Source organism: Protopterus annectens, chromosome 14.part0, assembly GCF_019279795.1.
Source record: "Protopterus annectens isolate FY-2018-M chromosome 14.part0, PAN1.0, whole genome shotgun sequence".
In the NCBI taxonomy this organism is placed as follows: Eukaryota; Metazoa; Chordata; order Ceratodontiformes; family Protopteridae; genus Protopterus; species Protopterus annectens.
In genome coordinates this window covers 549,218,727-549,244,449 of record NC_056748.1, presented here as the reverse complement: position 1 = coordinate 549,244,449, position 25,723 = coordinate 549,218,727, and the positions used below count along the sequence as shown (strand labels likewise).

At 42.1% G+C, this 25,723-nt stretch overlaps 1 protein-coding gene across 1 annotated transcript in view; it reads left to right on the top strand.

Moving 5' to 3' along the window:
• The window catches only part of GAS7 (growth arrest specific 7), a 2,864,621-nt gene that overhangs the window by 50,574 nt on the left and 2,788,324 nt on the right, over positions 1-25,723 (top strand). The window lies entirely within an intron of this gene.

Below are 25,723 nucleotides of genomic sequence, written 5' to 3'. Positions count from 1 at the left end.
AGAAAGTTTGCTAGTACCTAAAAATGTCTTGACATTTCACTTTTTAACCATGTTGAAGAATGCTGGCTTTAAAATCTGGCCTCCTGTTCTCTTGCTTTATATTACCCTGTAGTAGTAATGACCACCTGGATGGGTTAGTGCAGGTTTTATCCCTGAATATCATGGTTTAATGATGAGCGCAAAGAACAAGTAATTAAACAAAGTTAACCATGAATAACATCTGTAATGCGTATACCCAAATGGGAATTATTGTATTTGTACAGTGCTATGACTATGTTTTCCTTACTTTTTTCATCCTTCTTTTATCAGAACAAGAAGTTTAAATGAAGCACTTTTCATTTTTATAGTACAACACATATTACAATTTTCAGTATGGATGTTTAGCTTTTTGCCACACCATAGGAGACTTTTAACCTCACACTGTAGGGGTGTTTTAGCCATTTGGAATGCTGAATTTGAGATTTTTCTTCAGCTGTTGTAAAATAAATGCAATGGTATATGTTATGTTATGTCTGATGAGGCATAGAATGCTTAGATCTTCGCATTTTAAATGCAAAGCATAGTGAAACATTTTAAAAGAAAATTTCCATTGTTATGCATCTTAAGTTGACAGGAACAGGAATATAAGCAAGCAATAATGCCCAACAGGGTATGCGTTATTGTGGGAATAACATCCACCGTGGTGTTTTCTGAAGCCCGACACCACAAACTTGGAAGGCCGTTATGTCCACAAAAATATGTAAGTTGTCAGCCATTATTGTGTTTACAGAATGGACTATCTGTTAAATTGTTTTGTATTCACCTGTTTTTGTTTTTTTAAATATTATATATATGTATTTTTTAAATATTTTTGATGCAAAATACTTCCTCTGCTTAATGTTTCAAACTTGCTGTAGTATGTTAACTGTTGCTGGGGTCAGTACTTTACATCCGAACTATAAGTCTGGTTAAGTATTTCATGTATACGTGCCCACTCTCTTTCTCTCTCATACATACACAAGTATTTTTAAGAACACATGATTGCACTTAAGTTAATAATGCCAGCCATTACAAGTTTCATACCCATACCTCTCAACTGTAGAGATTTTCACAGAATGCCCACATTTTTTGCTTCACTGTTTTGGTGTCTTCCTCATAAAATATGGGGTTTGCTTGCAAATCATTAGAGTTGAAGTCACTAAATAATGAAATATATTAGAGTTTCATACTTTAATATCCTTCAGAAAATGCATTTAACATAAATCCTGTTATTACAACAACTTTCTAATTGTAATATAGCAATAAGTAAAGTATGTGCCTTTGTGCCTTTGCCCCACATTATTTTAGGCTTTATCTGCATTTCTTGTGCTATGAGGTTGAGAGGTATGCATACCTCTTAATTTTAAATAACTTGCATCCACTGCTCAATATTTCTCTCTCTCCTTCTCGCATCTGCATGTGTGCACACACACACACACACACACACACACACACACACACACACAGACACACACACACGCACACACACACACACACGCACACACACACACACACACACACACACACACACACACACACACACACTCTCTTTCATCCACACAAGTACCCATACACTCACACACATAGACAGAAAAATAAACACACACACACACATGCACACTTTTCTATTTTTCTAATAATACGTTTTTCATTTTACACTCAGTAAACAGCAAAAGCACTGCTTAGCAAGTGTAAAATGCGATCAGTCTGACTCTCACTTTCATGAACACATATACTCACACACACACACACGCGCGCGCGCGCGTGCACACACACACACACATGCACACATGCACACACTTTTCAAATTTTTTGTTTGTTTTTATTTTATACTTGCTAAACAGCAGAAGCACTGCTTAGCGAGCATAAATTAATGGCAGCCGCTCAGTTTCTTTCAGTCCAAGTTGCACAGAAGCTTGATATGCTGCGGTAAAGCAGTGGACTTATTTCTCAGTGGGCATTATCTGAAGATTAATATCCTCCTGGAGAGCGCTCATTCTCCAGTCAGTGTGCTGTCTACAGGTCGCTCATTCTATAAAATAGATTAATAATAATAAATGTCGTATATTACATGCCTGATGCATAATTTGCTACATTTGTGGAAATTACTCATATTATAGATGGAAACGTGTGTTAACTCTTTCATATATAAAAGAGTTTGCCAGCTGATGTAAAGCAAAGCTCCATACTTAAGTCTCTGTTCTACCATGGCTACAAATTTCTTGCAGTGGCTTCAGCAGGTAAACTAGCTGTGCATATAGTCACACGGTGTTTTCCTTATCCAGTGCTGTGATTCTAGCTTAAGTACTGTTCTTTAATCATAGTAACATTTTTTACCGCTAATCAGTGAAGTAATAACTAGGTGGTAGACTTCAAATTGAGCAAAAGAAAAAGTAACAGATAACGTGTGAGAAAAGTGAACCCACTTGCAAACGATATCAGGGGATACAGACAACGAAAAACGATGATGTAAGAAAGAGAGACATACTGATGCTTACTTGGGTCACAATCAGGCAAGTGGACCTGTAGATTTTATACCTGGTTATCTAGGGAAAATAAAATAGTACAAGTAAGATGCTGAAGCAAAAATAAGTGTCCAGAACAGGATATGTTGATGGCACTGAGCTGCAGAGGTTCTTCATGCGATATCATTTGGAGCACTAAACCCAGATCTGGTCTGTATTTGTAGGGAAGTAGAAGATGGGGCCAGCTTACTGAAGACCAAGATGCATGATACAGGTCCTGACCAGAATGTCAGGTGTGGAAGGCAGTGGGGCTTCAGTATATGCACAGATAGGCTTAATGAGTTAAGTGTGTAAGTGGTCTGATGAGGATAACATTTTTTAAGGAAGGTAAAATGTTTTGGAATGACATAACATGGCATGCTGATTATTCATTTAAAATGGCAATTAATATAGCTGTGTTGTGGAATATACACCATAATTAAATTTCAAAAAACTAACTGCAACAGCAATTCCTAACATAACAATGTTGAGCCTATCATATCTGAAAGAGTCTTGTTACATATATGAAATGTTTCACACAACAACTTTGAACTTGTTCATTACCTCAGGATGCCTTTATCTAATGCAGTTCATCCCTTAATGAAACATCAGGGCAATACATTAAAATCAAAGGGTACTTCAGGGACTTGTTCATCGAGGGAAGGATAAATATAGATACGCTCAACTTTATCAATATTTCTTTAAATCCCTGTTATGTTTGGGATTCTGGAGGACCCACTCTATCACCCACCCTTGTTCTAAAGTTGTTGACCACATCCTTGGAAAATATTTCCTCAAATTTGTAGGATTCTCCAAGCTATAAATGATGTTCCTATTCACCTTCCAACAATCGATGTGGTTGACTTATATCTATACCACATCAAGCATTGAATGTTGAACTCATGCTAATACACCTTAATGCTCTGAGGGATGAAATTGAAGTAGTCACCTTACTACTGGACATCATTCTATCTTCTAATTTTCATCATTAATAACTGCTACTATTTGCAGAAAAGAGAAAAGAATGGGCTCACTCCTGTGGTGGCAGTGTAGCCAACTTAGTAGTCAGCTATTGGGAAACTTTAACGGAACCCTATATTTAAAAGGGTTAGTAAATTCTATACCGGTTCCTGGATGATGTGTTCATTCTCATTCAAGTCTACCAAGTTGGTTAAAGAAATGAATGAGTCAGTACTTTCTTAAAATTTACTTATACTAGTGAAATAGACTACTTAGATGTTAAACTTAGAAAGGACCCCTTTTACATAGGAAGCATACCTATTGTAATGCTTTCCTACATTTCACCAGTAGTCACCCATGGAAACATAAGAGATCAATTGTTAAGGGACAACTGGTCAGGGCCACTCGTATGTGTAACACTTCTATGGCCTTCGACGAGGAGTGTTTAACCCTCAAGAACATGTTTTTAAATAGGGGCTATCCGGGTGACCTGATTGACGGGTTGATTAAAGAAGTGTCCACTAAAAGGGCTGCGGGATTTTACAAACCCCTCCTGGAGGGAGCCAACGTAAACACTTCAAAGACCCTTGATTTGGTTGACCAACTTCTGGAAACCCCATCAGATACTGCTCATTCTGGTATCATTGATGAGCCTTTACATTATTTTAATGATAAAGCAGCCAGGTTTATTTTCACATATGGAAACCATGCTAGGTTAGTATGCTCCATTATTAGAAAAAACTGGCAGTTCATTTCAAATAATGCATTTCTACTTGAAGCTTTGGGCACTTTCCCTTTATTTGTGTATAAAAGGGGGAAAAACCTCAAGGACCTATTACAAACTTCGGATACACAAAAAAATACATCTAGACAAACGGGCACCTTTAGTTGTGGCACATGCAACCAATGTAGACTTATCAAGGCAGGTAATTCTTTTACCATAGGAGACGTAAAATATTTTATTAAATATAGAATCTCCTGCGAGACAAGGTCTGTAGTGTACATTGCTTTTTGCAACTGCTGTAGGGCATATTATGTTGGTAAAACCGACCGTAGATTACGTGATAGGGTCTACCAACACGATTATGCCATAAAAAAGCAGAAAGTGGATAATGCCCTTTCTAAACATGTTTTTGATAATCCTGGGCATAGTTTCTGCTTCATGGGCATTGATTTGGTACAGGTAGGAATAAGAGGTGGTCCCCAACCCTTATTTCTTGAAATAAAAGAGTTGGAGTGGCAACTGTTATTGAATGCCTTCGCTCCACCAGGCTTAAATGAAGCATGTAATATATCGGTAATATTAAAACTTAAAAGTTACCTTAGGCCTTGATAGAAAACTGCTTAGTGGACTTGAAACATTTTAGGTTTCTCCTTTTAAGTGTATGACCACAATTTAAATAACTCACTGTCTTTGTTTAGATAATCCTACTAATTTTAATATGTTTTTAAATAAAAAAGTTTTTTAAAAAATTCTTTTATATTGTGAAACATTTCATATATGTAACAAGACTCTTTCAGATATGATAGGCTCAACATTGTTATGTTAGGAATTGCTGTTGCAGTTAGGTTTGAATTTATTGTATTACCTAACATGTTGTTGATTATATGTATACACTTTTTGATATTTTTTGAAATTTAATTATGGTGTATATTCCACAACACAGCTATATTAATTGCCCATATTCAATTGATGTGGTTTTCTTTTTATTCTCGCACTGTTATGGATAGTTGTTTTTAAAAGTGCACAACGCCAGGGAATGATTTTTATGGTTGTTTCCTGGCGGGTTCTTTAAATGAATACAACAACCAGTTTCATTTGCAAAGGATGTGATGTCACTAAAGCTGTGTTGTAGGGCTATAAAGCATTAACTTGCTTTATTTTCAATTGTCTGAGGAAGCTACTGCTATTTATTGGTGGCGAAAACGTTTTAAATAAAGTACGTTTACTTTATTTTGGTGCTCCGTGCTACATTCCTTTCTTGTGTTTTTATCAGTTTGCTTACGTCCTTTTTGTTGTAACATGGCATGCTGATGGAAAGATTGTAGGTAAAATTAATAAAAATGCATTCACAGGAAATGTACTGGGCATATGGAATACACTACCAGTGGAAGCAGTTGGAGCAGAAATAGTGACTGATTCAAAAGGCACAGTGACAGGCATAATATAGCTTTCTTATTGTAAGTAGTAAGGCAGAGCCAGAGATATATCGGTATGCTTTCATTTTGTGCATCCATAGAGATGTGTAGAATGTGTGCCCAGCAGTCTTTATCTGTCATAATCCTTTCCATTTTGTCCCCCTATTCACTGGGGAGATCACTTTAATTATAAATGCAGACGTAAGTAAAGCAGCCCAAAGAAAAGAAGGAAAAGCTTTCATTTAAAAGTAGGACAGATAATGACGTAGATGAATGCCTGTAAAATTGCTGGCTTTTGTATAATTTATTGAAATTGTTGAATCACTTCCTAAAAATGTACTTGAATGTTAGGTCTGATGTCCTTTTCTTCTCAAACTGGAGTATTTTGTAAAGCATAAATCATGATTCATTTATTTTAAATGCCTCAAGCATTTCATCATCATGTATATATATAGAATGTATGTGCATATGCATTGCATAAAGCGAATTCCTAGCTGTGTAAGTAGAGGAAGGTAAGGGAGTGGAGAGAATCGCATTCTTTTGTACATGCAGGAGACTAAACATTTCTAATTAGATCTAGCTGTGAATGTAGCATGGATGTTTGATACGTTATATGTTAAAGTGATAAAACATATGACATAGGTTACTGCTTTTTAAGATTCATAGGTTGGTACTAGGCTATCGACCCTAAGGCCTCTGCAAGCCTAGCCATAACAATTCCCTGGCTATTTCTTCCCACAATATTTACTTCCCTGGACCCCTGTCTAGCAGGGCGACTGATGTGATCCCTGGGGTAAATTTCCTATCTCCCTTCCAGTCATCAAGGTTCCTTTTGAAGAAGGCCAAGGAGGCGCTCTGCTTGACATGTATGGGCAGCCTATTCCAGAGTATGGGGAGTCTCTAGGTCAGGAACCTATCCCTCCAGCATGTTTTGTTCATTGTGATGACAAGGTTTAGGTCCCTAGAGCATGTGGCTCTGATGGATTGGGATTTCTTTAAGTGTAGCATGTCCAACAGCTCTGGGTTTGACATGGCCTTGTATGTTAAACAGAGATTGCCTCTGAGTAAATGATATGTGACAGAGTATAGCTGGAGTTATTTTAGTTGGTCAGCATAGGGAATCTGCTTTAGGCCTGTGATTCTTTTAGTGAGATATTTCTGTGGCCTTTCCAGTTGTTGCAGATGTCTTGTGAGGTACATACCAAATGGGGCATTGTACTCTATGATGGGTCTAATGAGGGATGAGTACAGTGGGACAATGACCTCCTTTTTTCTGGATGAAAAGCCCTTAGTGATGTGTTGTGCCACATAGAAGGATTTCCTGACTGTTGTGACAATGTGGTTATCAAAGGTGAGACCACTGTCCACCTGTGTTCCTAAGTGTCTTATCACACTTTCGGTGTTTAGTGTACTGCCACCTATGTGGTAATTCATGGGTACATGTTTTTTCCCAAAGGGGATAACTATATACTTCTTGGCATTGAGCTTGAGCCCATGGTTCTAGCACCAAGCATCTGTTTCTGTAAGGCCCTTTTGTAGAATATCCACATCATTTGGGGATTCAGTAATGGCTCCCAGTTTGCAGTCATCTGCGAACTTTGTTAGCCAGAGTCCCTTAGTGTTGGCCTGTACTTTAGAGAAGTAGATGCCAAACAAGAGCGGTCCCAGAACTGAATCCTGAGGTACTCCACTTGTTGCTTGTGTGGAGCTGGATTTGGAATCAGCTACTTTTACAGTGTGGGTTCTGTAAGTAAGCCAGTTGGAAACCCATCGAGTAATGTAGGGATTTATGCCCAGTTTAGTAAGTTTATCTATGATTCCAGAATGGGGGATGGTATCAAAGGCCTTGGCGTGGTCCAGATAGGCAGTGTGGACAGCCTTACCCTCGTCAACAGCTCTGGATTCGAAGAAGTCAATCAGGTTCAGGAGACACGATCGGCCCTTCATGAACCCAAACTGGGTGGGGTCTAGTGTTTGAAGGTTGCCAATGTCTTTGTTATAAGTTCCATAATAATACATTCCATGGCCTTGCAGATCAGGCTCGTCAGATTGATGGGATGGTAGATGTTCTTCGTGTTTCACTGTTGCAGTCATTACATTTGGGTAATCTGCTGGCAGGTTGCCCTCAGGCTGCCTGAATAACAAAGTCATGGGTCCTGCGTCGGTTGCTGTCTCCTCTTCCATGACATAAGGTAGTCAGGGGTATAAAACATGCAGCCAACGCCATTTTAATCAGTCTTTCTTGCCGCGCGGTGCCCGAAGCAGAAGCAGTTCGCAAGTGCCAGTCGGCCGACTCCTGAAATTTTCATATTTGAGTTTCAGAACCGAAGTCTTCAAACTAAAGCTAAGTACCCCGTTGCTCCTTACCGATGTCAGTAAAAGTTAATAATTGCATTACTTGTGGGAAGCAAATACCAATCATAAGGATTTTCATTTGTACTGTATTCCTTGCCTAGGCCCTGATCACAATGTGCCTTGCTGTCGGTTTTGTGCTAAATTTAACCAACGCACTATTAAGTGTTGGTATATTTTTGCTTCTAAATATTTTGGTTCAAGATTTAACTACCCTGAAATGTCATCAGTTAGCAATCCGACTACCGGAATTAATAAAAAACACAAGGAAAAAGACAAAGACAGACCGTCGAGGTCCAAAACCAGTGACGAAGCTTCTCCTAAGCCAGTCGCTGGTTCACCGGTACTCAGTGAGGCACTTTCGCAGCCCCTGATACCCACTACTTTTGAGTCGCAGGCCTCTATTGAGACCCATTCAGAGTCTGGTATGTCGCGGGATTCGCAAAGTATTGAACCCGCGGATGTCTCTCCCTTGGATGGGTCCGGAGCCACTGAGCAGGCACCGGCTTCTGAGGGTGTTTTCAGGCCTCAACATTTTTACGTTAAACTGGCACCAGCAACAAAAACAAAGTCAAAAACAACTTCTATGTCTAAAATACTGACACATGAGCCACATACTCAGGCCCCTATGCCTAAAAAACCAATGATCAAAATGGATGAAGATTTAATTACCTTGATCAGGGCTTCCTACACCCCCCCCCCCCACCGCCGCGCTAAGAGGCCTAGGCAAGGCACTGATTATGAATCTTCAGATCAGGTTTCCATTTCTTTTGATTCCTCTTCTGATCAGGAATTTTCTATTCCACCCTATGAGGATTCTGATGCAGAGGAATCCATCCTATCTGCATCTCCTCCTGAGGATTACTCTTTTGGAGAGACTTTGCATACTTTAAGGGAACATTTTCACTGGGAGAGTCAGGACTTCTCTGAATCAAAAAAGAGGCTTAGGGATTTCCTTCTTTTTCCTCAGCATAGGCCTTTGGCAGTACCTCCTGTATTAGACATTGTTGATGATGTGTTTTCGGAATCAAGCATGGCTCCTCATTCCCTGCCTCCAGCTCCTAGTAAACCAGATAGATATTACAGGGTTCCTGATGCCCACAAATTTCTTTTACAAATTTCTGCTGCTGATCCTGAGGCTATTTCTCAGGGTCCCAAGGGTGTTAAGGCTTCATAGAGATTCCAGGGCGCTGGATAGATGGGGTAAGAAGGTTTATACGTCTGCAACCTTGGCAATCAGGGCTTTAAACTGCCACTTTCATATGCTTAAGTATCAACATCATGTTATGGGCTTACTGAAAGAGAAAATGATGTTGATTTCTGATTGTGTGGAAAATAAAGAGTTACAGGATTTATTGCATTCAGCAGAACAGGTTGGAAAGCATACTTTGCAATGTGGTTTTGATTCCTTGGAGGCCTCTTGTAGGGCCGCTGTTACTGGATCTGTGATTAGAAGGCATGCCTGGCTCAAGGAGCAAAATCTGCCTGATCATGTTAAAGCTAAATTGTTGGATGCCCCTTTGCAGCATGATACTCTGTTTGGTAATAAGGCAGAAGAGGTTTTAAAGAAAATGGAAGACAAAGCTAAATCTATGCAAACTGTAAAATATTTCTTGCAAGTGCAGCCACCCAGGTTCAGTAGGCACTGGCATACTAAAAATTGGTCCTTTTCTGTGTCCAACAAAGCCACTCAGGGCAAACCCAGGCACTCAAAAGGCTCCATATATCAATCACAGGGTTCTTACAGGTCAAAGCAATGGGGTGTCTCCACCTCCAAATCTGGAGGAAACAAAGCACAACCCTACAGTAAGCAGTCTCAATGACTTTCCTCTACCATCTCCAAGAACTTATCTTTTGGCAGCCCCCTTGGGGGGAAAGCTAGCACTTCATGCTCAAAATTGGCAGTTAATTACCCAGGACAAGTGGGTATTAAACATAGTATCCCAGGGGTACATATTTAATTTCCATACTTTGCCAATTCCAAATGGATGGCTGGATCTGCCACAAAACCAGTGGGCAGAGGCCCAGAAACAAGTCATGTCCCTCATGGATATGGGGACTATTCAACCGGTACCAGAAAAGGAAAAAGGACAAGGATTTTATTCAAGACTTTTCCTGGTACCCAGAAAAGACAATTCATGGCGTCCAATACTGGACTTATCGATTCTGAACACATTCCTGGACATTCCAAAATGCAAAATGTTGACTTTACAACAGCTACTGCCTATGCTAGACAAGAATGCTTGGTTAGTAACTCTAGACTTAAAAGACACATACCTACATATCCCAATAAGGGAATCATGTAGAATATACCTCTGCTTTAAGGCAGATTTTTTGCATTACCAATTCTCTGCACTGCCCTTTGGCTTATCTACTGTGCCCAGGGTCTTTACAAAGCGCCTGGCAGCAGTAATTGCATTCTGCAGACAAAGAAACATTCAAATGTGTCCTTATCTGGATGATTGTCTCATTCAAGCAGAGGACAAGGACACTCTTCTTCAACATCTGGCATTTGTAAAAAGGCTTCTAGCATGCCTAGGGTACACCATAAATGAAAAGAAATCACAACTGGTACCCTCTCAAATAATTACATTCCTGGGTGCAAGCTTGAATACAACTGCCCAGATGGCTTACCTCACACCAGACAAACAAAGGCAATTGACAACATACTTCAAACAAATGGAAACAAAAACCCAGTTATCTGCAAGACAAATTCTGCAGGCTTTGGGGTTCATGGCATCCTACATTCTACTAATTCCATATGCGAGACTGCATATGAGGAAACTTCAGTGGTGCCTAAAAAGTTTATGGTCACCATTGTCACAGCCTGGAAACAATGATTCCTCTCATTCCCTGTCTACAACAGGAGTTTCTTTGGTGGGCAGAGACATGTCACCAGAACAAGAGACTGTCATTCACTCTACCCCCTGCCACACAAACCCTAACTACAGATGCATCAGACTATGCTTGGGGGGCCCACCTGGCAGGAAGATGCATTCAAGGCAAATGGAGCCCAAACCAAATGCATCTGCATATCAACCAGAAAGAAATGCTAGCTGTTCAGAATGCTCTGACATCCTTCAAGGACTTACTTCATCCAGGACAACTACTGATAAAGATGGACAACACCACAGTTATGTGGTACATAAACAAGCAGGGGGGTACCCATTCCTTCCCCCTTTGCAGACTAGCCATGGCCTTGTGGAACACAGCATTGACTTACCAAATACATCTTCAAGCTCAATTCCTGCCAGGAAAGCAAAATACTCTGGTAGACAACCTAAGCAGAAATCTTATAGACCCGCACGAATGGAAACCGGATCCACAAATCTTCAGCAAGTTAATACAAAAATGGGGAAGCCCAGACATAGATCTATTTGCCTCTCCCCAAAACTGTCAGTTGGACAAATTCTGCACAAGAACTCATCACAAAAAAGCATGGAAAGTGGATGCTCTTTCCATCAGCTGGAAAAACCTAACAGTCTATGCCTTTCCCCCTCTGCCTCTACTCCCCAAGGTCTTACTAAAAGTCAGACAGGAAAAACCAAAAATTATCCTAATTGCTCTGGATTGGCCACACCAGCACTGGTACCCACTTCTAAGGAATATGTCACACCTTCCTCCGTGGTACTTGCCTCAAACACCTCATCTACTTTCTCAGCAGAACTGTCAAATTCTGCACACTCAGTTCCAAACTCTGAATCTTGCAGGATGGCTAATCAACTGATTATTCAAACCACATCTCTCAGTAAACCTGTGATGGATGTCATTTTGGAAGCCAGAAGGCCTAGTACTAGAAAATCTTATGCTGATAAATGGAAGAGATTCTGTGCTTGGAGCCAAGCACAAGGAATAGACACAGCAAAGCCCAATATTCCTCAAATTTTACAATACTTAACTGAGATGCTTGACAAGGGCATATCTTTTTCTTCAATAAAAATCCATGCCTCTGCCATCTCGGCTCATTACAACACAGAGTCTCCCCTCTTCTCTCATCCACTGCTTAAACACTATTTCAGAGGGGCCAAAAATTTAAGGCCTCCCAGGATAACACCAACTCCTGCATGGGACCTCAATTTTGTGCTGGAAAAACTCACCCTACCTCCTTTTGAACCAGTAGCTACTGCGGATATAAAATTTCTATCTTGGAAGACAGCTTTTCTTTTGGCAGTCACTTCAGCAAGAAGGGTTTCAGAACTACAGGCTCTCATAGCAGTGGAACCTTTCATTATATTTTACCAGGACAGGGTGGCCCTCAGGACCAATCCTTCTTTTATGCCTAAGGTGGTATCCAGTGTGGACCTTAACCAGACCATTCACCTGCCAACATTTTTCCCAAATCCGCAGAACAACGGGGAGCAGATTCTGTATTCATTGGATGTACACAGACAACTAAGATTCTACCTAAACAGGATAAAATCTCTAAGAAAGTCTGAGCAACTACTGGTAGCATTTGCTGCAGGATCAGGGGAAGGCTATAGCAAAGCAGACTATTTCTAAATGGATAAACCACTGCATTCGTTTCTGCTATTTGCACCATAGTAAACCTGTTCCCAAGGGGATCAGATCCCATTCCACCAGGGCTGCATCTACTTCAGCAGCTTTTTTCAGAGGGCTTCCTACCAAAAACATTCTAGAAGCTGCTACTTGGAGCTCTGTTCATACATTCACAAAGCATTATCATTTACCTCTTTTCACTAAATCCAGGGCAGGCTTTGCCACTGCAGTCCTGCAGGGCCTTATAGCTGCACTTAAGGCTGTTTAGTTCCATCCCCCCATCCATAGCTTTGGGATTCTATCCAAATGTAATGACTGCAACAGTGAAACACGAAGAACATAGTACAATTGTGTACACTTACCATAAATGTAGATGTTCGAGTGTATTCACTGTTGCAGTCCGGGTTACTCACCCACCATCCCCCATTCTATACCTTTTCTTTCCTTCAGTATACTCAAAAGCCTTTGTGGTGTATTTGCTTTTTGTTGAAGGTAAATTTTATGTTTCTAACGTGCATTTATATATTTACAGTTTATTTATATATATTTTTGGTCCCCATTTGGGGGGGGGCACCTGACATCTGGGACAAGAAAAACTGATTAAAATGGCATCGGATGCATGTTTTGTACCCCTGATGACCTGACGTCATGGAAGAGGAGACAGCAACTGATGCAGGACCCAAGACTTTGTTATTCAGGCCGACTGAGGGCAACCTGCCAACAGATTACCCAAATGTAATGACTGCAACAGTGAATACACTCAAACATCTACATTTGTGGTAAGTGTACACAACTGTACTTTCCCAGGACCCAAGGTGGATCTCCCCTTGTGGAGTGGGATAACTGTAGCTGTGCACCACTCAGTGGGCATGAAGCCTGAGGTGAGGCTATGATTAAACATGACACTTAAGTGAGGTGCCAGTTCATTTTGTAATTCATGTAGTACACAGCCCAGGATGTTGTCTGGTCCCATGGATGCTGTATTCTTAGATTTGGAGAGTGCAGTTTTTACCTGTGTGGCCATGATTACTGGAATTTGGCAATCTTTTAGTATTGAGATGGGACTCTAGGGGGTGAGAGGGGGGGTGAAGTTGGCACTGAATCAATCTGCCAGGATATTGGCAATGTCCTTGGGATCAGTATATTTAATGCCATTCTATTGTAGCTCAGAGCAGATCTGAGCATTGCCATTTAGATTCTTGACATAGCTGTAGAATGCCTCGTGGTTGTCTTTGGAATCTTTGGCAATTTTATTTTCTTAACTAGCTTTGGAGGATTTTATAAGGGATCTCAGTTTCTTACTGAGGCTGGTAAGGGAGTTTTTTGCATCCTGGGATGTTCCTCTTTTCTGCAACAGTTTCTTGCTTCTGTTGTATAGTTTGTTTTTGACAGGCTAACACCAGATTGGCTTCCTTTTTTTGGAGGAGAGTGTATTGGTTCTATTTGGGATAGCAGAATTCATGCACGAATGGATGTGCTCATACAGTGCTTTAGTGTAGGATTCAGCAGTCGAACTTTCAGTTCCCGTCTGCATAGGTGTCATGAAGTTTGTCACTTCTGAATTGAGTAGCATGAAGTTGGCCTTGAAGAAATTTTTTACGGATGTTTCCTTACTGGGGTGGGATGTGGATGTCAAAGGTGATTAGCTTATGGTCAGACCTAATCAACGAGGGGGTAACCACTGGTGTGGAGCATCGATTTCCCATGCTGGTAATGACCAGATGTTCATCGTGTTTCACTGTTGCAGTCATTACTCTTGGGTTATCCTGCTGGCAGGCTACCCGCAGTCAGCCTGAATTCCAAAATCTTGGTCCAGCATTGGTTGCTGTCGCCTCTTCCCTGAAGTCAGTGTGCCAGGGGTATAAAAGATGCAGCCATCGCCATTTTCTTCAGTCTTTCTTGCCGTGCAGTGCCCGAAGCAGAAGCAGTTCGCAAATGCTGGTCGGCCAACTCCTGAGATTTTCGTGTTTGAATTTCAGATCCGAAGTCTTCATTTAAAGCTAAGTACCCCGTTGGGGAAACTTTTTTCTTGCTCCAGACCGATGTCAGAAAAAGTTAATAATTGTATTTCTTGTAGGAAGCAAATACCTCAAGGACTTCCATTCTTATTGTATTCCTTGCCTAGGCCCTGATAATGACGTAGCTAATTGCAGATTTTGTGCTAGATTTAACCAACGCATTATTAAGCGTCAGTATGATTTTGCATTTCATTACTTTGGCCGAAGATTTAATTACATGATGTCATCAGATAGCCATCCGACTACCGCAATTCACAAGAAACGCAAGGAAAAGGAAAAGGACAGGCATCCGAGGTCCAAAACTGATGACGAAGCTTCTTCTAAGCCAGTCGCCAGTTCGCCGGTTCTCAGTGAGGTGCTTTCGCAGCCCCTGACGCCCACTACCTCAGAACCGCAGGCCACTTCAAACTCCCACGTGGAGCAGACTAGGCCTCTGGAAACTCAAGGTATTGTAAACTTGGAAAATATTCCCTCAGATGAGTCCGGAGCCGCTGAGCAGGCATCGGCTTCTGAGGGTGTTTTCAGGCCTACACAGTTATATATAAAACCGACTACAGCTCCAAAGGCAAAGACTAAAGCACCACTAAAGACAAAGAAATGAGTGCAGCATGCCCATGGACAGGCCTCCATGCCTAAAACACAGATGCTCAAAATGGCCGAAGACCTAATTACTTTGATCAGGGGTTCCCATCCCCCTCCTGAGAAGAGGCCTAGGCAGGAGACAGAATATGAATCTTCAGATCAGGTTTCCATTTCCTCTGACTCCTCTTCTGACCAAGAATACTCTCTCCCTCCCTATGAGGATTTCGATGCTGAAGAATCTATCCCTTCAGCCTCCCCTCCTGAGGATTTTTCTTCTGGGGAAACCCTGCATACCATAAGGGAGCACTTCCACTGGGAGAGCCAGGACTACTCAGAATATAAGAAAAGGCTTAGAGATATTCTTTTACTACCTCAGGGCAGGCCACTTGCTATCCCTCCTGTTTTAGACATTGTAGATGATGTATTTTCAGAGTCCGGCCTGTCCCCTGACTCTTTACCCCCTGCACCTGTTAAGCCAGACAGATACTACAGGGTTCCAGATTCACATACATTTCTTTATAAAAACCATGCTGCTGACCCAGAAGCTATTTCTCAGCATCCCAAAGGGGTCAAGGCTTCCACTGCAAAAAAACCTATCTCCTCTGATAGGGATTCAAGGGCACTGGACAGATGGGGGGAAAAAGGTTTACACTTCTGCTACCTTGGCTGTGAGGGCTTTAAATTGTCAATTTTATATGCTTAAATATCAGCAATACTTATTGTCACTGCTTAAACAGAAAATGTTAGCAAATTCTGAATGTGCAGAAAACAAAGAGATGCAGGATTTATTGCATGCAACTGAACAAGTGGGAAAGCATGCTTTGCAATGTGGTTTTGATTCTCTGGAGGCCTCTTGTAGGGCCGCTGTTACGGGTTCTGTCATTAGGCGACATGCTTGGTTAAAGGAACAGAATGTGCCTGATCATGTTAAAGCACAATTATTAGATGCTCCATTACAGCATGATACTTTGTTTGGTGTAAAGCAGAAGAGGTGTTGAAGAAAATGGAAGACAAAGCAAAATCTATGCAGACAGTTAAGGATTTCTTACAGGTGCAGCCACCCAGATTTAGCAGGAACTGGCCTACAAAGAATTGGTCCTTTCCAGTGTCAGACAGGCCACAAAGAGGCAGATACAGATGCCCCAGAGGCAGATCCCAGCCCCAAGGCTCATATAGGCCTAAACAATGGGGTGCTTCTACCTCCAAAAGCAGAGAAGACAAATCACAGCCATACAGGAAACAGTCTCAATGACTTTCCTCTGCCAGAACCAAGCACTTATCTTTTGGCAGCCCCCTTAGGGGGAAAACTAGCACTTTTTTTCACAAAATTGGCACATGATCACCCAGGATAAATGGGTCTTGAACGTAGTGTCTCAGGGCTACAGATTCCACTTTCACACCCTGACAAGGGCAAAAGGTATGCCCAGACCTGCCACACAATCAATGGGCAGAGGCACAAAAGCAAGTTTCATCCCTCATGGACATGAGGGCCATTCAGCGAGTACCACAACAGGAGCAGGGACAAGGATTTTACTCGAGACTTTTCTTGGTGCCCAGAAAGGACAAAGCCTGGAGACCACTACTGGACCTGTCTATTCTAAACACATTTCTGGATGTTCCAAAATTCAAAATGTTGACTCTGCAGCAGCTACTGCCCATGCTGGGCAAGAAGGCTTGGCTCATAACTTTGGACCTAAAAGAGGCATACCTGCATGTCCCAATCAGACAATCTTGCAGAAGATACCTCAGATTCATAGCTGGCTCAATGCACTACCAATTCTCTGCACTGCCCATTGGCTTATCTACTGCGCCCAGGGTCTTCACAAAACGCCTGGCACCAGTAATTGCATTTTGCAGACAAAGAGGAATTCAAATATATCCTTACTTGGATGACTGCCTTATTCAAGCAGAGAACAAAGACATTCTACTAAAGCATCTGGCATTTGTAAAAAGATTACTAATTTGCCTAGGGTACAAAGTAAACGAAAAGAAATCAAAACTAGTACCATCTCAAGAGATAATATTCCTGGGTGCAAGCTTAAATACAACTGCCCAGATGGCTTATCTCACACCAGACAAACAAAGGCAACTGACTTCTTACTTCAAAATGTTGGCAACAAAGACCCAGTTATCTGCAAGAAAAATTCTGCAGGTTTTGGGCTTCATGGCATCCTGCATTCTGCTAATTCCATATGCCAGACTGCATATGAGGAAACTACAATGGTATCTAAAAAGTGTTTGGACTTAACATTGCCAAAGCCTGGAAACATTAATTACCCTCATTCCCTGCTTGCAACAGGAGTTTCGATGGTGGGCACAGGCCTGTCACCACAACAAGAGACAGCCATTCACTTTACCCACAGCCAGGCAAACACTAACAACGGATGCATCAGCTTATGCCTGGGGGCCCATATGGCAGGAAAATGTATTCAGGGCACATGGCCTGCAAGCCAGTTGCATCTTCATATCAATCATAAAGAGATGCTAGCTGTTCAGAATGCCCTGACAGCTTTCAAGGATCTGCTTCATCCAGGACAACTACTGATAAAGACGGACAATACTACAGTCATGTGGTACATAAACAAGCAGGGAGGCACACATTCCTACCCCCTGTGCAGACAAGCCATGACTTTGTGGGACACAGCATTGACTTATCAAGTTCACCTGCAAGCACAATTCCTGCCAGGAAAAATAAATACTCTGGCAGACGAACTAAGCAGAAAACTCATGGATCCTCACGAGTGGAAACTGGATCCACAAGTCTTCAGCATGATAACAAGGAAATGGGGATGCCCAGACATAGATCTATTTGCCTCCCCTCACAACTGCCAACTACAGAGATTCTGCACAAGGACTTATCACAAGCAAGCATGGAAAGTGGATGCCTTATCCTTCAGCTGTAAAAACCTAACAGTATATACCTTTCCTCCACTGCCTCTCCTCCCCAAGGTACTCCTAAAGGTCAGACAAGAGAAGCCAAAAATGATACTGATTGCCCCAGACTGGCCACGCCAGCACTGGTACCCAATCCTAAAGAACTTGTCTCAAGGTCCAGCCTGGACATTGCCTCAAACTTTTCACTTACTGACCCAACAAAACAATCAGATCCTGCACAGCCAACTCAGGACCTTAAATCTGGCAGCATGGCAGATAATGTAGCCATTCAGAACACTGCTCTCTCCAAAGCTGTAATGGATGTTATTTTGGAGGCCAGGAGGCCCAGTACCAGAAAATCTTATGCACAAAAATGGAAGAGATTCTGCGCTTGGAACCAGGAACAAGGAATTGACACGTTTGTACCAAATATTCCTCAGATACTTAACTGAGATGCTGGACAAAGGCCTATCCTTTTCATCAATTAAGATTCATGCCCCTGCCATTTCAGCCATTACAATATGGAACCACCTGTCTTTTCTCATACTTTAATAAGGCAGTACCTCAGAGGGGCCAAAAACATAAGAACTCTTAGGAAAGCACCAAATACCTACATGGGACCTCAATTATGACTTGGAAAAACTCACACTGCCTCCTTTTGAGCCAGCCTCAACAGCTGATATAAAATTCTTATCCTGGAAAACAGCTCTGCTCCTAGCAATAACCTCTGCAAGACGAGTCTCAGAGTTACAGGCACTCATGGCTGTGGAACCTTTTATCATTTTCCATCCAGACAGGGTTTCTCTGAGGACGAACCCTACATTTATGCCTAAGGTGGTATCCAGTGTGGCCATTAACCAAACCATTCACTTGCCTACCTTTTATCCAAACCCACAAACAAGGATGAGAGACTTCTGCATTCTTTGGACATACACAGACAGCTATGCTTCTACTTGGACAGAACTAAAGCTTTCAGAAAGACTGAGCAACTTTTAGTAGCATATGCTGCAGGATCACAAGGAAAGGCTATCTCAAAACAGACTATTTCAAAACAGATAGGCTATTGCATTCATTTCTGCTACTCATAGCATGGCAAATCAGTGACTAAGGGCATTAGGCCACATTCAACCAGAGCAGCAGCCACTTCAGCAGCTTTCCTCAGAGGAGTTCCAACCAAAGACATCTTAGAGGCTGCAACTTGTAGTTCAGTGCACACTTTTACAAAGCACTACTACTTACCTCTCTACTCTAAATCCAGAGCAGGCTTTGCCACTGCAGTTCTGCAGGGCCTCATAGCCTCTCCTAATCCTATTTAGCCCAGCCACCCATCCTCAGCTTTGGGATTCAACCCAAGAGTAATGACTGCAACAGTGAAACACGATGAACATAGTACAGTTGTGTACCTACTATAAATGTAGATGTTCGAGTGTATTCACTGTTGCAGTCCAGGTTACCCTCCCACCATCCCCCTTTCTTTTGCTGGGTACTTCTCTATTCTATACAACCTATGTGGTGTATTTGCTTGTAGATGAAGGAAATGTTTACTTTAGTGCATGCATGTTTATTGGCATAATTTATTTAGCCTACCCTTTTGGGGGCACCTGACATCTGGGGCAACAAAAACTGAAGAAAATGGCGTCGGCTGCATCTTTTGTACCCCTGGCACACTGACGTCAGGGAAGAGGCTAAAGCAACCAACGCTGGACCAAGACTTTGGAATTCAGGCCGACTGTGGGTAGCCTGCCAGCAGGATAACCCAAGAGTAATGACTGCAACAGTGAATACACTCGATCATCTACATTTATGGTAGGTACACAACTGTACTGTCCAGGATATTGGAGCCCTTGGTGGGACTATGGATTAGTTGATCCAGGGCGTGGGAATTTATGAATTCCAAGAACCGTTGGGCAAAGGTGTTGCTACACGAGTAGTTTTCCCAGTTAATGGCAGGGTAGTTAAAATCACCCAGTATTAGGGTGTTTGGTTGTATCTTAATATTTTCCAGTATATTTAGAAAGGTGTAGTGAGAATCTTGGGGCATGGTGGGGGATCTGTAGAAAGCTACAATTTGGACTGCAGTCTTACCTCATGTTAGCTGCACTTGGAGAATTTCAGATGCATTGTGTTGAGCAACTAGCCTGGAGGTGTTAATATCCTTGGTGAATATGGACACTCCTCCACCTTTAGTGTTTCGGTCCTGGTTTGGTGGCTGAAAAGTGTGGTAAGAGTTGTAGCCTGGTATTGCAGGGATGTTCTCTGGAGCCTTGAACCAGGTCTCAGTTACTGCACAGATATCGATGTTCTCCATTTTTAGGAGTGCCTCGAGAGAGTGCATTTTGAGGTTTAGACTTCTAACATTGAGTAGCATTACCTTCAGAATTTGCATACCTGTACCTGTTATGGTGGTGGTTTTGTCCTTTGAGCCTTGCCCAAAAAAGTCACTATAGGCTGGCAAGAGCCTTAGCCAGTAACCTGAATCCCAGGGGCGACAGATGCAGAACATCTCTGGCAAAGCATCGTGGTTTGTCGATCATGTCGTCCAAGGCAGCCAGATACTGGATCCCCTTTGAATGACACCAGAAGCTTAGCCAATTGTTGAAGTCAATCATTTTGTCCTTATACTGTGGTATCATTCTGGGCGAAGGCAGGATGATACTCAGGGCTAGGGTCATACCTGCCTGGGTCACATAATCAGAGAGCTCTTCCATGTCTCTTTTCATGTAGTCCAGAGAGGTACGTCTCAAGTCATTCACTCCAACATGGACAATGACAGAGTTGTATTTGTACTTGTTGTGGAGTGACTTGAGTGCATGCATTATGTGGTGGATCCTGGCATCCGACAGGCAGCTGACTATAATTTTCTCCTTGGTCAGCTTGGTGAGTGGGATATTACTGTGCCTGACTATAGAGTCACCTATAACTAAAGTGTTGGGTATATTGTCTTGCCTTAGGGGTTGTTGTTGGGTGGCACACTGGTGTTGTGAGCTATGTGATACTTTGGTTGTGATTGGTGTTTGTTTGCATTTCATCTTCAGAGGTCCTTGTTGCTTGGGCAGGTTAATGTTAAGGGGCTCCGCATATGTGCATTTAGTGTTGCTATGTGTGGGTGTTGGTGGTGAGGGTTTTGAAGGGCTATGTGCTGTTTGAGGTATAGTGTGGGTGTTAACCTTCTTCTCTTGATTGTCTAGCACAATCTTGTCCAGAGAGAGCTTTGCTTCCAGTTTGGCTATGTAAGTGCATCTCTCACAGGTTGTAAAGTTGGGTGGTAGGAGGAGAGGGTTGTCTGTGTACATGAGACAATTGCTGCATTGCCTCAGTATGTCCAGATTCACCAGGTGGACAGGAGAAATCACCAGAAGCTAACCCTTGGACATGCCTGGTTAGGTCATTTTTCCTCTTTACCTTGGCAAAGTACTTTGCAATTATAGGCTGTTTAGTGCCTATGATTAATTTCTCCTTGTTAACAAGAAGAGTTGAGTGCTTGTATCAGTTTAATGCTTCCAGCAGGTTTTAGAGCAAGTGCTAGTCACAGGGACTCCAACCAGAAAGAGTCAGGAATCAATGCACTCTGCTCCTATTCTCACCAGGATCAGAGTATAAGCACAGATTCCAAGCTGTCAACTATAAAGCAGTTATTAAGCTTTCTGGTGATCAGCAGTCTCCAGGAAATAATGTAACTGCACTTCTTCTCTCACCAGGAGAAAACAGAAGCACTATTTTTAAAACAGCAAGCTAGATTGAAACAGGGTGGCCACTTTTGTATTCTGGTACTATGTAATACAGTAGGGTGGCCAATAAATTTAAATAGTTAAAGGGAGTGATTTCAAAAAATGATAATTTTATGCTTATTCACACAAGGCAGTAAAAGCAGAGAGGAAATGAGATATATGGTCAAATTAAAATAAGGGGCAGGCAACTAGAAATACAGTGGTGTTTAAGAACACAACAGTAACTGGGTGGGAGGGTGGAGAAAAATTATTTCTGCCTGACTCACAGGAGACAGAGCTGTGGTCTCTTTTAAGTTGTAATATGCAGTTAAAAGCAGAATATAAGTAAAACACGAGGTCAAGAAAACAAATCACAGTATTCAAAATAGAAAAAGGCAATAAAGTAATACAAAATACAACAAATAAAAAGCAAACTAACCTTCCCCTCACAGCAAAGTGTAGCAGAGTCTGGCCAAGGGTGATTATTCAGAATACAGAATGCTTTCTTTTAAAGTGACAGATGAATGTGGATCTTAGCAGAGTATCTGTGCTGCCATTAGCCCTAGGGTTTCAAATAAGTATTGTCTTCATGAAGGTTAGTTATTTGTGTACTGCAGTAGTCTGCTACTATCTTCAGTTGCTAATATGGACAAATCAAAGTACTTGAGTCTTTGCATTTTCCTTTTCTTGACCTGCTAATAATTAATTTACTAAACTGTTCTATGCACTTTGTGTTCCTGCAATATATTCCCTTTTACTAGCCTCCATTAAATGACCATTTCATTTCTACTGCACATGAATGAATCCAACACTTCAGGTGACTGTTAAGTGAATAATGTCCTGCTAACCTACTGTGAGATGATGGTACCTTGGAGATGACTGTAAGAAGTAACTGGTTTCTGGAGTAAAGCCTCCTGCATATCTAGGGCTTTCCCCATAGAATATAAACTTAGATTCTGAATCAGTTTCCACAGTCCGTTTTGCTGAGTTATGTTTTAAATGAAATGGACTTGATTTTCAATTTACCTTATCAGTATCTGTCAGATTCCCAATACTTAAATCCATTTAGCTGTAAGTCACAGGTGCTTAGTGAAATGAGTAGACTGCTGTTTGGTGACACAGGGGCAAAGAGTCCACCTGTGATGCTGGAGTCATGGGATCGACTTGCAACCCAGGAAGCTGGTGGCCCCGACTGAGAAGTAGGCTTGAGTGATGAAAGGTTGGTTTGCTTTCCTTAGGAGGAAGGGTAACTAGTTTGCATGCTGAGCAGCATTTATGCATGTAGTTAGGACTGTTTAGGTCTACCTTACCTTACTGTAGCACCAAGGACTCTTGTTGCTCAGAGAGCATCTGGTCTGGGTGCTGGGCAGCATTGCTGGTTAGGTTAGCTGCAGATTACACCAAGAGAGCACCCTTCTCGTAAAAGGTTACAAACACCCCCCACTCCTATCCCTTGCAAGTACACATTAGGACCTACTACCATGGATGGGCACTTTCCTGCTATCTCTGCATCCGGTTTAGTGGACATGAGCATCCTGGGGAAATGTAACAGTTGCCTTATGTACACTGACAATCTCATTTAATTCTCAAACAGACAAAGTATGTGAAAGATGTAGTTACACATTGACACTGGAGGCTAGACTGTCACATACAGCACAAAAAGCAACAAACAGGTTGTCAGTGACTTACACACATCACTCACCACATCCACAAAAGACCACAGACATAGACCCAGATGTGCAGAGGTGCTCACATGTAATTTACCCAAACCTCAAAGGCCTATCAGGCACAGTCCTCAGAAACTCTGCATGCACACAAACAAAACAAATCCAATCACAACACATAAAGTCACACCTCATTGTGTCTCAGTTACTGAGCCTATAAGGTGAAACACTCCACAGCCCACTATTCTGGTCATAGGAGATTCCATTGTGAGGCACACTGATGTCCCTCTTAACAGGCTGGATAAGGAGGAAGTTACAGTTAGTTGCCCGTCAGGGGCAATGCTTCATCAGATCATGCAAGCACTCAGGTCACCTACCCCTAAGTAGCAGCTTGAATCAGTCATAGTCCATGTGGACATAAATGACCTGAGATGTACCTCCTTGGACTGTACAATGAGAGACATGATTGAGCTCTATGCATGTGTGTCACAGGCAGGTATGAGCTTAGCACCAAACTGCATTCTACCATCTCCAAGGATGGTGCCACAATAACAGCAGAAAATGATCAACTTTAACAATCGGTTTAGCTACTGGTATCATTCCAAAGAGGTCCAATACTTATCAGTCTGGGAGGGCATGGCAGACAGGCCACACTGCTTTGCCTGGGATGATCTTCACCTGTCACCTCTAGACTTTTGGATATTGGCTAAAACTTTATCCACCCCTATACTGCCTTTTTTAGGCATTGCCAAACAAACAAACCTTCTAACATAACAAGAGCTACTCAGGACAAAAATGTGGTACTTCTCAATGCTAGGAGTCTCAACAAGACACTACACACCCTAGAAGCTCTCCTCCACCCTGGGGAATGCTGACATCTGTGCAGTTACTGAAACATGGTTCAAAGCCATAAAGCACTCCAGTAGTGCATGGCTATAATGTCTTTTGTACATTCTGACCATCCACTGAACATGAAACAGCAAAAGCCAGAGGTTTATCTCTCTATGTAAAGGATAACACCTCAAGGTTGGTAAAAGAATATGACATGCTTCAGCTACTTCATGCCTAACTAACCATGGTAAAATCCATTTACATATTGTTGCTAGCTATAGATCCCCACCATGAACCAGGAAACCCCTACATCATACCTGAAGTTCATAGGTAGGTACTAGGCTATCGGCCCAAGGGCCTACGTAAGACTAGCGAACAAGGTTCTCTGGCTTATGCCACTCAAGAAAGTTAATTTCCTGTGCCCTTGTCGAGCAGAGCCACAAATGTGATCCCTGGGGTGTATTTCCTATTTCCCTTCCACTCATCAAGATTTTTCTTGAAGAGTGCTAATGAGGAACTTTGCTTGACATAGATGGGTAGCTTGTTCCAGAGTATAGGAAGTCTCCTGGGACAGGAATCTATCCCTCCAGCATGTCCTGTTTATTGTGGTGACAAGGTTTAGGTCCCTAGAGTGTGCAGTTCAGAGGGATTGGGATTTCTTTAGGTGTAGCCTGTCCAACAGCTTTGGGTTTAACATAGCTTTATATGTTAGGCAAAGATCTCCTCGGAGTAGGCGATATGCTACAGAGTAAAGTTGGAGTTTTTTGAGATGGTCAGTATCCTCTTTATGAGGTACTTCTGTGGCCTTTCTAGCTGTTGCAGATGTCTTGTGAGGTACATTTCAAAAGGGGTGTTGTTCTCTACAATGGGTCTAATGAGTGTCAAGTAGAGGGGAACAATTACCTCTTTTTTCCTGGATGAGAACCCTTTTGTGATGAGGTGTGCCACACAGAAGGATTTCCTGACTATTGCGGAATGTTAATATCAAAGGAGAGACTACTGTCCACCTGGGTCCCAAGGTCTCTTATCACACATTCTGCATTAAGTAGACTGCCATTTATGTGGTAGTTCATGGATACAGAGTTTTTATCAAATGAGATGACAATGCACTTTTTGGCATTGAGCTTGAAGCCATGCCTCTGACACCAGGCATCTGTCTCAGTGAGGCCCTTCTGTAGGATGCCCACATCATTTGGGGACTTGACTATTGCTCCAAGTTTGCAGTCATCTGTGAGCTTCATTAGCCAGAGGCCTTCTATGTTAGCCTGTACATCAGAGAAGTAGATACCAAACAGGAGAAGTCCCAGGGCTGAACCCTGTGGTACTCCACTTGTCACTGGTTTGAAATCAGATTTGGAGTCTGCAATGTTTACATTGTGGGTTCTGTCAGTGAGCTAGTTGGCAACCCATCTTGTAACATAGGAATTTATACCTAGTTTAGTGAGTTTAGCTATAATTCCAGAATGGGGGATGGTGTCAAAAGCCTTGGCGAGGTCAAGATAGGCTGTGTGAACCACTTTACCCTCGTCTACGGCTTTGGCGACTGCCTCAAAGAAGTTGATCAGATTCAGAAGGCA